Source organism: Ischnura elegans, chromosome 5 (assembly GCF_921293095.1).
Source record: "Ischnura elegans chromosome 5, ioIscEleg1.1, whole genome shotgun sequence".
In the NCBI taxonomy this organism is placed as follows: domain Eukaryota; kingdom Metazoa; phylum Arthropoda; class Insecta; order Odonata; family Coenagrionidae; genus Ischnura; species Ischnura elegans.
The window spans coordinates 129,281,885-129,295,445 of NC_060250.1; the positions used below are offsets into that span (position 1 = coordinate 129,281,885).

General features: G+C 39.3%; 1 protein-coding gene and 1 non-coding gene across 2 annotated transcripts in view; both read left to right on the top strand.

Annotated features, from left to right (window-relative positions):
- LOC124159780 overlaps positions 1–13,561 on the top strand; it is a 777,878-nt gene that overhangs the window by 182,287 nt on the left and 582,030 nt on the right. The window lies entirely within an intron of this gene.
- Positions 3,480–3,552, top strand: Trnas-aga. Its single transcript has one exon. It is a non-coding gene; the product is annotated as a tRNA-Ser (tRNA).

Here is a 13,561-nt window from a genome sequence, read left to right on the forward strand (position 1 = left end):
CGTCATGTTAGATCAGTCTTTGACAGTTGAGAATGATAACCATATCGTAATTATTATTTAGAAAAGTGGATGACACCACCATCTCCCTAAGAATGTTAGAAATGAGTCTGGTTTGAACAAAATTGAGGGACTGAAAAAGATGGAGCTGGTATTCTTTTCATTACAATTCATTTAAGGGAAAATAAAGCCTTCATGATTTCCACTTGTCGCGAAAAAAGGAAAACGTTTTGACAAACTCTATGCCTGCGCGATGAATTCGAAGTAGTTACGTCTGGACCTTTTGTTGAAGGAGAGCTTGGGGGACATTACATTGCCTATGTATAAATTGTGACCCAGAAATAGAGTTGGGAGAGGATTTCAAACCATCGTTGAAAGAAGATTTTTTGAAAGGAGGTCTTCGCAGACGGAATCCATTCATTCTTCGCTGCCACCACGAGACCTTATCCATGCAAATTTCCACGATGTGGAACTATTTCTCCTCCATTTTATTTCAACTTCCCCCGGGGGCTCTGGGATTCTGAGAGCCCTATCTCCTCGGAAACGGGAGTTCATTTTTCCTATGTAGCATGGGAACTTAGCGACAAGGGTCCAATCCCGGTGTCAAGTCACGTGGAGCAATGATAAAGACGTCACGCTTAATATACCTCCTTGTCTACCCTTAACCCTGAGAATATATTTGGCAGTTTTATTCTCCTAGGTTCAAAATAAATGCTGAGCAATCCTATCTTGTGAGTATAGGTAATGTTATAGAAGATATGTGGTTTAAATGCAGGAGAAATTGCTGTCCCATAAATTCCTTATCCTTTCTAGAAGGAGTGGTTCGTTGTCACCGAGGTGTTATAATTCGCTATCGGCATATTTATCCTATAGTTTATTCGAAGTGTGGATAGTTATTTTATCGTAATGCAAACAGCCAGGCGCATAAAACACATTTCAATTAGTCAAGACTCCAGTGAGCACATCATTAGAAAAAAATCTGTCAATAAATATTATTTAATAAAAATAATCAACAAAATGTGAAACATATCATTAGAATTGCGGTAAAAATTGTACGACCTAGATGAGAGTATTGTGCGAAAGTAAATGTGCGAAAGATTTGTGGAAGGTTACACGGGATTTCCACCGGGTCGGGTTCTCCAACTCCATCTCGGTCGTCGTTTCGATGAACGAGTTGTCCATCGTCATCAGGGCATGATGACGACGGACAGAGAGATTCAGGACCCCTAGGTGGGTTCTCTGAAGGATACAACACACCGGGGCCGGGAACCAAGTCCGAAACTTATACGCCCGCGCTCCCGGGGAGGGGTTTGGATGGTAAGGAACAAGGAAAGAGGCGCCGACGCGATAGGAGCCCGTCGACGCCTCTGGGGTAGGGAAAGGGTAGGAAGGGACGGGACGGGGTAAACACCTCACCGGTATAGAAGCGGAATGGGCCCACTAACTAGCGAAACCAGGCATCAGCCATTAATGTGCCAATTATTTTGGAGGATTTTCCTGTTAAAGAGAAAAATCCATCGATCAAATCGTTGGATGATGACGATGGACTGCTCGTTTATCGAAACGTCGCACAGTGGGGCCAAACCCCACTTTAAGTGCACAAAAGTCCATAATGAAGGTTTGATATGGGTTTAAAAAAATATTAGGTTGGGTAGTAGGATGTTTGAACTGCATAAAGGTGTATTTCAGAGGTCGATAAGTATGCACCTGCGCGTAGAAAAGTGTCAAAGTGAGGGAAAACGGGGCACTGGTCCCGTAGACGCAGACGCCTAAATGGACGGTCGATTTTAAACTAAGATTATAGTACACTGGTCCTTTTCATTTTATTTATTTAACTTCCAATCCATTGGAATAAGTATGGAGAATATGAATTTGCTATTAATATTTATATCTGGATTTCATAAAGGCGGTCTCTAAAATGTATATGTATATGAATATTTGAGGGTTGTTAGTAAAAGTTTTGGACTTTTGTCCGTCTAAAGTGAGGTTTGGCCCCACTGTGCGTCGGCCGAGATGGAGTTGGAGAACCTGACCCGGTGGAAATCCTGAGTAACCTTCAACAATTATATACGCCAGGAAAGCCTGAGATCATTTAACAATTTTCTTCAAATTCAGATGCGATGCGCTACAGAGAAAAAGTAAGAGAATGGAGGGGAAAGTGCTTGTGGTGGGGGGACTTGGAAGGGGAGGGGATGCGGTCTGGACTGATTCAAGCATTGTCCTCTAATGGAGTCAAAGACAGGCAAAAATGTCAATTCTACTCTACACCCACGTGTTACAGGATTTCTTCACAGTGTAATTGACCATTCCCAAAACCGCTGCGCAGAGGCCATGAAGTTTTAAACGGACTCTTCATAGACCACTAATAGATCATATTCACTGATCCTCTTCCCTCTTCGTGTGAATTTAATTAAATTAAAGTAAAATTTCCCGATGAAATGGACAACTTGAAAACTAGCGCTGTCGCCGCAGTCAGCCAATCAGACCTATCGAATTAATCATGTGATGTATCTTGTGGCTATTTCGATCTTGCGCATGCGCGCTCGCCTTCATATTTCCTGCGAGTTTAGTCCTCTGCTGCATGAATCCTATCGTGATATGGTGTGATTCAGACTTAATTGACGCCGCTGGCTACTCCTCGAAGTGCAGTGTTCTCCATGGTTTCTGGGTTGGCTGCCTCAATATGCTTTCAAGATGAATGTCATGAAGATTTTTCACTAGTTTAGAATTTAGAATTTTTTCGGCGTAGGGTTCTAGAAAATTTTATGCATGGTAATACCTCTAGGTCAAAACCTCCCATATTGATGAGAATTATTTCTCTTAGCGCGTATCATGCCTTTATTGATAAATATGGAAGTAATCAATTTGAAGATTTGTTTGACGTAGCTGTCCTCTCCGCTTTCCCGTCTGATAATCTTTCGATACCGACGTATTTTTTCTCATTTACATCTTTGATAACCTGTCCAATGTAACTTCTTCTTTGCCTTTCTTTACTTCCACCTGTCCCTCGACGATTGTTTTAATCAGGCCATCATGCCTCATAGAGTGGCCGGCGAAATTGTCCCGTTCTCTTCTTGTGAATTTCAGGGAACTTCTCTGTTCTCCCACTCGTCTGAATAACTAAATTAATACCGGGACTAGCCACGGTGATAACTTATACGGGAGTCACCCGCAATGCACAATCGTGCGAAAGATCAACAGAGAAAAAAATCATCCGCCTTGACCGGGATTCGAACACGGATCCCCCGATTTCCGGTCCAGTGCTTTAGCCAGTTAAGCTACTTGTGGATATTTTTGGACACTATCGGACAAGGTGTTGCTGGACTGCTGAGCATATGATGCCACAAGCAGTCCTAATCGTGCGCACAGCGCAACAGCCGGAGAGCAGGCCCGGACATAGAACATACAGAGGTGTTCGCTCTAGACTAGTTTAAAATATACCTGGCCAGGCCCGGGAAAAAATATTCACAGGGAATAAGGACGCCTCGGTAGCTTAACTGGCTAAAGCACTCGACCAGAAATCGGGGGATCCGGGTTCGAATCCCGGTCAAGGCGAATGATTTTTTCTCTGTGGATCTTTAGCATAACTAAGTAAAGACCTAACATTTTCCGGGCGAACAACATGTAAAAACTCTTCTCAGGAAACCGCGCGGGTAAGATTATATGAGAGCGCCGACGCGTCGGGTACCCGAAACGTCGCGACGTTTCGGGTACCGACTTGCTACCCATTCTCACGGCTACTCAAAGCATATTATATAGGTGTAGCCGTGAGAATGGGTAGCGAGTTGGTATCCGAAACGTCGGCGCTCTCATATAATCTTACCCGCGCGGTATCCCGAGAAGAGTTTTTACATAACTAAAGACCACTTCAACTTTTATTTACCTATCAATTTTTGATGCTTTCACAGCGAGCAATATCGGTGGCGACCGATGCGCTCGTCGAACCGTTGGAAGGGGAGATAGATAACCTCACCTGGTGTACAGCCCGAGGGATCTTCACCAATTTTATTTTCATACAGCTAGCAAACTTCGTAATCTTGGTAAGGATCGCACAGATATTCCCGTGTGAAATCACCTTTTCCGTGTGATTTTGCTTTACTGCGGTCGCGTCATGCGTTTGCGGTATCTTTATCGCTCCCTCCAAGTGCAGATGGAAAAACTTTTCAAACAACTTCCCTTCGATATCGAGCGGTAAAATTTGGTCGTCTGGAAGGCGGAAACCTTAGCGCCACGCATAAGTCCTCCGGCGGGGACGGGAACTAATTTGGGGAAATTCAAATTTGCTCAGTGGAGAGGCGACTTACGGAATTTTCAACGCTGAAAAAAAGATATCGTGGTTCAGCTGCCGTGACGGTCTCCATCCATCCCTTCGTCTGAAGGTAATATTGCCATAAAAAAGGACGCCTCATTTGCTTTCAATGAGGAAAATTTTGACTCCAATATGGAAATAACGTCAACCATATCGTCCTTACTCGTTCTCAAGCAAAAAAAAGTACGCGTTTCGAAATGTTCAAATAATGTCTCATTAAGTCATTTGGAGTCACTTTGCGGAGAACGGTTTATCTGGGTAGAGATATTGGATCCAGTAGCGATTAGGGAAAGCCAAAGACGAATAATGAAGCTGAAAAATGGAAAACGGAGGTTTGTGGAGTAATAAGAGAAGGAACGACAGACGATATGGTCCGATATTCAGCTGACAATAATACATGATTAAGGTGAATATATTCCCGTCAGTGATGCGTAATATTTTGCAATTTCTTTGCAAAACACTAGAGAATTTGCAAAATAATTGTATAATTGTATAATGATATATAATAGTACTAATTGCCGTCTCAATATCGCTAGCAAGAGACAATTACACAGATTGTATGGAATTCAGGAACGTCTTACGCAGTGACGTCATGGTAAAAATAAGCATTTCCGGAACGCACTCTCCCGAACCTTTTTTTAGAACTGAAATATTAATCTGTGTGTTTTGTTCATTACAAGTTATCATTTACATGTTATTAATAAAATTTTTGTTTCTTTCATAAATTAGAAATTTTGAGGCAACAAAATTGATCGAAGGTTTTGTTGATTACTATGCCTCTTGTTAACCAGTGACGGAACGGCGTTCCGGCGCGTAACGGCAGACAGTCTTTACATCCCTGCTGCTCAATTTATGAATGATACCTTACTCGCTAGTATTTGAACTTTCGCACTTTTATTCTCAATTTAATGGTAAATTAACTTATTAATGTCCAGAAGAAAAACTAGTAATTGATATTCTCAGAAGCTGAAGAATTAATGCAATCAGAAGCTGGCATTTCGTTTGGAGGAGCTGCAGTTATCGTTTAAGGTATCATTGGATAGTGAAAACTGATAAAATTCGTGTAAATCATTTCAAAGTGATGACCATGAATTATTATCTCGTTTCCGCTACAAAAATCAATAAATTCACCTTGTGGTATGGATTTCCATATAATGCAAGTATATTCTCATTTAGAGGACCACGAATATGAGAATATGGGTATTTATTGATAAAATGATTCACGATCTCTACTTTTTAAAATTTACTTTGTATATGAACTTAAAGAAAAGATGCAATTTACAGTACTTAGCCGTTTCTTATTGCGTCAGCGTCGTGTCAATTGTGTGTTTGGGTCTTCCCCGACTCCTGCGATAGTTTGATCGATATTCTGAACGATTAGTTTCGTTCCAGCTGCGTGGGGGAGCAATCGAAATCTCGTATCGCAAACCACTATTCCGATTGGAAGCCGTGCCGATGGCAGATAAAGCATCGACGTTTACGACCTGCGCCATGAATTTCGCAATCCGACGCTTTGTGCAACTCATTTGTTTTTCACCCGTCACCCGTCCGGGAGGCGGTGTTCGGGGAGGAGACCCCCTCCTATCCTCCTACGCAATTAAACTACTCGCGCGGAACGAAGCTCATTTGTCCGTTACTTTTTTCTCCGCTGTAATTTCGTCCTCCCTTGCGTTGTTTCGTGCCCATCCGTTTTGATTTAGTCCCCTGGGATACGTTGCGTTTCGCTGGCTTTCCTTCTCCATCACGCGTTCTCCTAAAGCGGAAACAAAAAGAAAATTGTGGTTGAGTATATATAACTAATGGAACATTGAGTCCCGTCTCGAGGTCGCCTCGTGGAAGCTTTGCTCATATTGTCCCTAAGTGTGCATTTTTATCGGTTTTCAAAAAAGAGCAGCGGTGAGCGCAGTGCGAATAATTTATTTTCAATATTTTGCACTTCAGCCTTTTTAATCGCGAGGAATTGCACTGAAAAGTTTTAAATTTGAAACTTGGCGGTCCGCTTTTATTTTTTATTACAAGCCAGTCTTGTGGAGAAATATATGAGTGGTGGACGAATGGTAGCATTTTTGTAGCAATTTCAAAAAAATAATCTGTTTTATCAGAGTAAAACAAATAGTATGTATTCCATTTGTTTGAGTCGAACCGCGAAGCAGACTTTTTATCAGGGAGAAATGGACATAATTATGCCTCCATGTAGAGGAAACTTAAGCTGTTTCGTGAGTTAGCTGGTGCTGTTTAACGTTTTATATTGCTTTCATGATGGCGGTGAATGAAAGATACACACCCTCTATCTCTGACTTGTAAGTTGTACTTATATACATTTTGATTAACGGCACTCACTATAGCGTATTTTCCTTGAAAATTGTATCACACTGCCCATCAGCGACGCGAGTGGAGACTTTAGTCAACATTTTTAAATTACTCAGTGGGCAAAAAAAGATCAAGAGGCCAACTGCAGAATCGTCCATTATTTTTAAATTCGAGATATAATGCGCTCGGTGCAGCGTTAAGAGGACATCGATGCTATTATGGGTTTCATCCATTTTTGCCCTTTTTTGTTTAGATTACGGATGGGCGAAGACTGACCTCATTCACCATTTAAAAAAATTACGTTCTGCTACTGAGTTTTATCTAAAATTAAGTTGAAGTATTTTTCCGTTTCTCGATTCACTGCCTATTCATCGCTCGAAACAAATGTGGACTTACAAATTTTGAACTATGAAAGGGTCTACATTTATAAATAAATTTAAAACCCTTAACTTAAAATTTAACCCTTAACCATAAATTTTTAACCCTTTCACAGTTAAATTGATGACGTTGCAAACTCAAGCCAATCGGTTTGCCTCTTCTGCGTCACTCCCCGGCCCTTTCCATGGGCCTCGTAGTTCATTGTTGAGCGATTCCTTCCCCCAGTGGAAGGACCTCCCTGATATAGTGCATTTACCAAAACCCTAATGACGTCATTAACTCATTGAAAGTGGGCAGCAACTTTTGCGTGTTTTTTACCTGTGTTTAAATGCCACTAGGGAACGGCTATTATATATAATTTAAAAAAATATAATGGAAAAATAATGGAAAGGCATTTTTTTCGTCCTAAATTATATTTTTCCTTAAATCTGTCGAATCCTAGCGATGAATTGTGATAGCAGGTCTGAGTGGACGACCCAATTTTTTTTCGGAAACTCACTCGGGTAGTTAAAGTTCCATATTTCCGTCGTTTAGGCGTTCATCTGATGCTCTTGTAGCCGCGCGATTCGCTTCGCTGCGAAATCCACGCGTGGGTGAACCTCGTTTTGTGCGAGTGTGGTTGTGCATGTATGTCACCGGCCCGGAAGAACAGCGCGACATCCCGCGGCTGTTTCCCAAAATTTATAGCCGTCGAGACGCTAACGAACTCTCGTTTCGTATCCAGCATTGATCATGATGTCACTCATTATTACTCTCGCTTCGACCATGTATCCACATTCTCTTGCAAGTATATTTGCCCGAGAAGGGAATGATTATTTACTTTTATTTGCTAATTTATGAAATAATGGTTTTAAACACTTGAAATTCGGTCGGTTCAGTGCACCATTATGTGGTCTTTCAAGTATTACGTAAGCGCACATATTTGGCAATGTTTGACCCCTCCGCTCTCCTTGTTCTGTATAAAGCGTGCTATTGAAGAACTTCATTAGAAATATTGATAAATTGATTATTATAAGATAATCATGGTTAAACATCGAAATTATCTGGGCGTTCTGAGTACTATAGCTGGGAGTTTCGATTCACTTTGAAGATTCGGTTCACGGGGTTTGATTCGTGACAATGATTCGATTCTTGAAATCGTTTGTAATGAAGGAAATAATGGAAAATCAAGATTATTTTAATTGCATGAATTCAATAGGCATGCGTAGAGTATCCAAATAATTTTTGATGGTGTAACTTTAAGTTTGAACGTAAAGATACGGTTCTCGATGTGCTAAGATCGAGTATTTGATGGCAATTGATAGAGCGATTGTGTAACGTTACTTTGGAACGTTTTCCGGCTCTCGATCGAGTGAAATTCGTCGTCAACACAGCTCTTGATGTCAAATGCCACCTTAAATCGTTTGGATGTAAGTTTTGGATATGTTTTGGGATTGAATTTAAATGTGCATAACCTATCACTGCCATGCTGGATGTCCCCTTTTGGAACTAAGGGAATTATGGATAAAATTATTATTTACAAAGCGGCATGTTATGTCCTTAATGATGTGAATGAGTAGTGAAATTACGAAGGTTCGTTTATTAAGCAACATCATTTAGCAAGTTTATTGTAAAATGTTTGCGATACGTTTGGGCGCTAATTACAGGATCAATAACACAATCCAAATGATCACGCATTCGAAATAAGCACTTAGATCGATATTTTAAAATGATCAGGGATTACTGACAATAAATGCATGTTAAAACGAAAGAAGTTGACAATCCTCCAAAACTCAGTTCACTAATAAAATTTTATACACTAAGACAAATGCTTTCAATTGTATGTGTAGTCTTACAATTCCCATCGCCCGAATTCTTTTAATGTATTGGGATATTGGGTTTGGGTGAACTACGCCATGGTAGTGATTTTGATAAATACTAGAGTACACTGTGAGGAAAATATATTACTGGAACTAATTTAGGATACAATGAACAACAACCAGTTACGTTTCGACAAATTTGCGATGAATTAATGCAAAGCGGCACAGCGCCTGTAAGTGAGTAGCCCAAATTGATTGTATTAGAGTGTTATCAGAGTAGGTAATATTAATTTCTGTGAGTGTTACTACGCACTAACTTGAACTTTCACTATCTCTTTGCCCGGTGACAGATATAAGTTTGCATTTCATCGTAAAACAACTTCGATGATGGTACGTCTCAGCCTATATGTTTAAATTGAGTTTGTGAGATTCCTTAGTCCGAGGCATTTTAGATTGTATAAACACAGTATCCTGTTTAATTATAATTTCTTTGAGTCACGCGTAGTTTATAATTATTTAATCACTAAATAGGTTATTTTAGACGAAGTTATTAGTATACTTATTAAATATTTTACTATTCTGTGCAAGGAAAATTTTATTTTTATTTGCGTGACCACTTATTTCATAACGTCATTCTTTTGATGCAATGATAGCTCGATTGCTGGCGCTTTATTCTGTAAATTATTGTGGAATTAACATTATTACCGGAGAAAAATATATGGGATTTAATATTTCTTGTCAGTTTTGAATATTTAATGAATGATATATTCAGAGAGATATAATTTTTTCCAGCAAAGCGTTCATTTCGGCTTATGCCTCTGATCCAGCACGATTGAAAATTTCGTTTGTAATGAATTTCGCCCGCGTGGATGACCTACAAGTGAAAATTCCTGGCATTGAATGCAATCATCACACAGAGAGAATGCATCTTTTGATCAATAGAATGAGAGGTTCCAATGGACACGAAAGTTTTAAATAGATTTCGCGTTTTGTCGTGCAAGCATGCCATTGTTAATTTTGATGTCCAATCGGAAGCAATGATTGCCTTTTAAGTGTTGCTGCGAATTGGATTTCTCTTCCATGAAAATTTTACTTTAGTGGGAATTCGATATCTATATGGTTTTAACTGCCTCATTACAAACATTAGCCTACGGAAAACGCCGTCATAATGTTATTTAATGAAAAATGTAAAAGCAGGAGCAATTTCCACAATTTTTAAATTTAATAGTACTACCGGTTTCGCTTTACAGCATCATCAGGTACATTTACCCTTTGGTACTTGATGATGCTGTAAAGCGAAACCGGTAGTACTATTTAATTAAAAAATTGTGGAAATTGATCCTGCTTTATCATTTTTCATTATGTCACATTTCCACTCCATCTCGCCTGAAACCTCAGATTATATAATGTTATATATTTCGGTGGGGGAAGGCGAGGGAAAATATAAAATTTAAATGGCCTCAGCGAAAATGTCGGGAGACAGAGGAGTTCAAATGTCAATTGAAGAGGTAAATATAAATCAGGTAAACCCATTTTTATTTTGACATGTCAATTAAATGCGGAGAGTAGGCTGTTAGTAAGTAATTGGCTAGGCTAAGAGAAAATAAAAGATTTCAATTACGGTAAAAATGGCTTTATGGTTGGTACTTAATGAAATTTCATCGAAGATTACTCTTTTCATTGGAAAAAGATTTCCTTTTTTTCCCATCATTTATCTATATTTTTCCGCTGGTGATATTACATGCGTCCTTTTTCAATGCATTTACGTTTCTGACTGCAAAAATTTAAAAATATAATTTTTACTGGTAAGTAGTCATGAATACTTGGCTGTGGCCAAATTGAAAAATAACTTTATGCTTAAAAAAAAGTTTCGGATCTGATTCACCACCACTTTGTCTTATGACTTCAATATTTTAATTCTATCCTTTGCTGTAAAGCACTGCGTTTTCCTTCATCCGGCTTCCTGCTTTCCTTGATCAATACCTGGGACTTACGACAGCTTCGAACCTATCATGGAGAACAGACAGAAATATTTGTGGCAGAGCTCTGAAGAAGCAAGGATTCGTCGAGTATATTGAGGCATTGTTTTGAGATGAAAAAGCGAAAGAGATGCACTATTTTTCACTCGTCCGTCGACAACTTGAATGTGAAGCGAGCGTATGGGATCCGGCGCAGAAAGGCTAAATCCGTGACCTTAATAAAATGCAAAGTAAAGGTGTGAGATTCGTCAAGAACTTGAACAAATGTTAGATGGGGATTCGTGCACGCATTTAGATTTTTATTCCGTTATCGGCCGGTATCTTAACACCCCCCACAACACACCTATTGCAGCGAAATTGGAAGTATTTGGATGTAGATGTCGATGAATATTTTCATTTAATTGATACATCGTCTTGGGGTAACAGGCAAGCATTTGTAAGTTCAAATTTTCCTTTCACCAGGTCATGGAGCAAGGCTAAAGTTCCTGCAGAAGAAAAATGCACTTGCGAAACGAAATTTATTTTTGTTTTGCATCCCTTGTTGTGGCCCAGTGTGAGAACCACGTACTTTGCTCAATCTTGAGTGAAGATATATGAGAAAATCAGTCAAGGGTGTGCACTGAACGAGCGAATAATTTTAAGTTCCCGGCGCAGAGTTTAACGCAGATTGCGTACTCATCTGTAATTTGCACGAGAGGAAATTTCTCCTTCAAGTTCATACGACCTCTAGTCGTCCCCTTGTCCCCGAAAAGTTTGCATTCAGAAGTAACGTCAGAGATTTTTTAGATATGGTATTGCCCTGCCTGTGCATGACGTCTTCTTATTTATCTTTCGTACAATGAGTATTGAGGGAGAAAGTCCTTATTCGTATTTTTTATATATATATATTTTTTAGTTTCTGGTTGCGGCCATCCAATGTGAAGCTGTCTGTGAAGCCAAAATCTTATGATCTTATTAGCCGAAGTTTATCTCCATCAATTGCTGATAAGGTACCGTGAAAATGATACATTGAATAACATGTTCTTAATCACACAGCCGTCCATTTTCCCATCATTTTCTATCGGTCTCATCCATATTTGCAAATCTCATTCCATCGGATTGAGTTGAATTGGAAATTTTATTTATTTATACTCATCGAAAAAGCGCAATTAAGGTCTTTCAGCATTGAATGAAAAATATTTGGCCAAAGTTTCGGTATTTTTTTGCACCTTCATGAGGGCTATTAGTAAGCATGATTATATTCATTTGATACCGAAACGCTTGAAAGATTATTAGACTGTTTTTTAATAATAAAATTTAAAAAAAGGCGAAAGAGAGAATTTTGACGCATATTTTTTGCATTGTACATGATCTGTTAATTGATTGTAACTAAGCTAATACTTGTCATAGTTACGATTAAAATAGAAGTTGAGAGAGAAAAAATATAAATGTTTATTTTGAATCAATAAGACGAATATGACCAATAAGACGCAAAAAAGATAAATCCGCGTGGAAGAAATATCAATCCAGCTAAAATTTTTCGTGCGAGGGGTGTTATTGAGTAGATGGTTAGGGGCGTCGAGGGTTGGGAGACGTCTGGCTGCCATTTTAATATCTATATTTAATGACGCGCGCAATTTACCTGCTCCGACTAATTCGCATCCAATCGCAGCAAGCCAATTGGGACTTTTGGGCTCCGCCATTTTAATCTTCTTATTCCAATGTGATTGTGCTTAAAAATATATAGGCGCGTATCAACGGGTAAATTCATTCCGACGAATTCATTAGATTGACAGTCAATTGTTTATTTTTCCAAAATAAAAACCTTTCTGCCTATGTTGAAACATTGAGGAAAAGCTTGGTCATTTTTTGTGTTTCAGTTTATTCATGGAATTGATTATTTCTCTGCTCATGTCGCACTTGAGGGAAATACTAAGCCCAAAATTTAACTCTCAAATTATCAAACTTATGCAGGGGTTCATAGGCGGATCTAGTGGGGGGGGGGGGGGGGCAAGGGGGCACGTGCCCCCCAGACCCTTAAAAATATTCAAGATTTTTTAAATATTGTCCCATTAAAATTACGAGGTATCCTTGTGCCCTCCTAGAATAAAATCCTGGATACTGCCTCGCTTGAGTCCCTCCAGAAAGGAACCCTGGATCCGCCCCTTCAGAGGGCCATGTTTCCCGAAGGTGATCAGCCTTGTATCTGATTTAATTTAGACTTGTAGTTGTATTTTTAACTAATGAGAGTCGTATTAAACTTCTTAGATCACTCCATAAATCTTCTCATTAATGTTCGTGGTTACAATATCCATTCTGAGGGGTTTTCCTTTAATTTCGCCTGAATCGGTCGTAAAAATACGTCTTATATGTTGAAAGTTAACACCAGGCTCAGTTTAAAAATTAGGTGAGTTGTAGGGAAACCATAGCAACCTTTAGTTGTGATCAGATAAGCTTAAAGGTACCTACCGTAGAAATCATAAATTTTCTGTTAAAAAATTCTCAATGCCATAAACTGGTGTAACTCGAATTGCTTGGAAAAAATATGGTGTGACACCTATGACAGGGCGTCGCGAAAAATCGACCGCCTTTCGGAACAATTGATGACGTCATCAACTCGATTTCGAGCGGGTACCTGCTCACCCGTGGTTGGAAAATTAAAAAAAAAATAGTTATACATAGTATTATATATTTTACTCTTATTAGAGAAAACAGCAGCAACCGTTCTATTCAATTTAACGACAAACGCGCATCTGTACTGTTTTGTCTTAAATGTTATGTCGTCGCCCGGCCAATTAGGTACCCGGCCT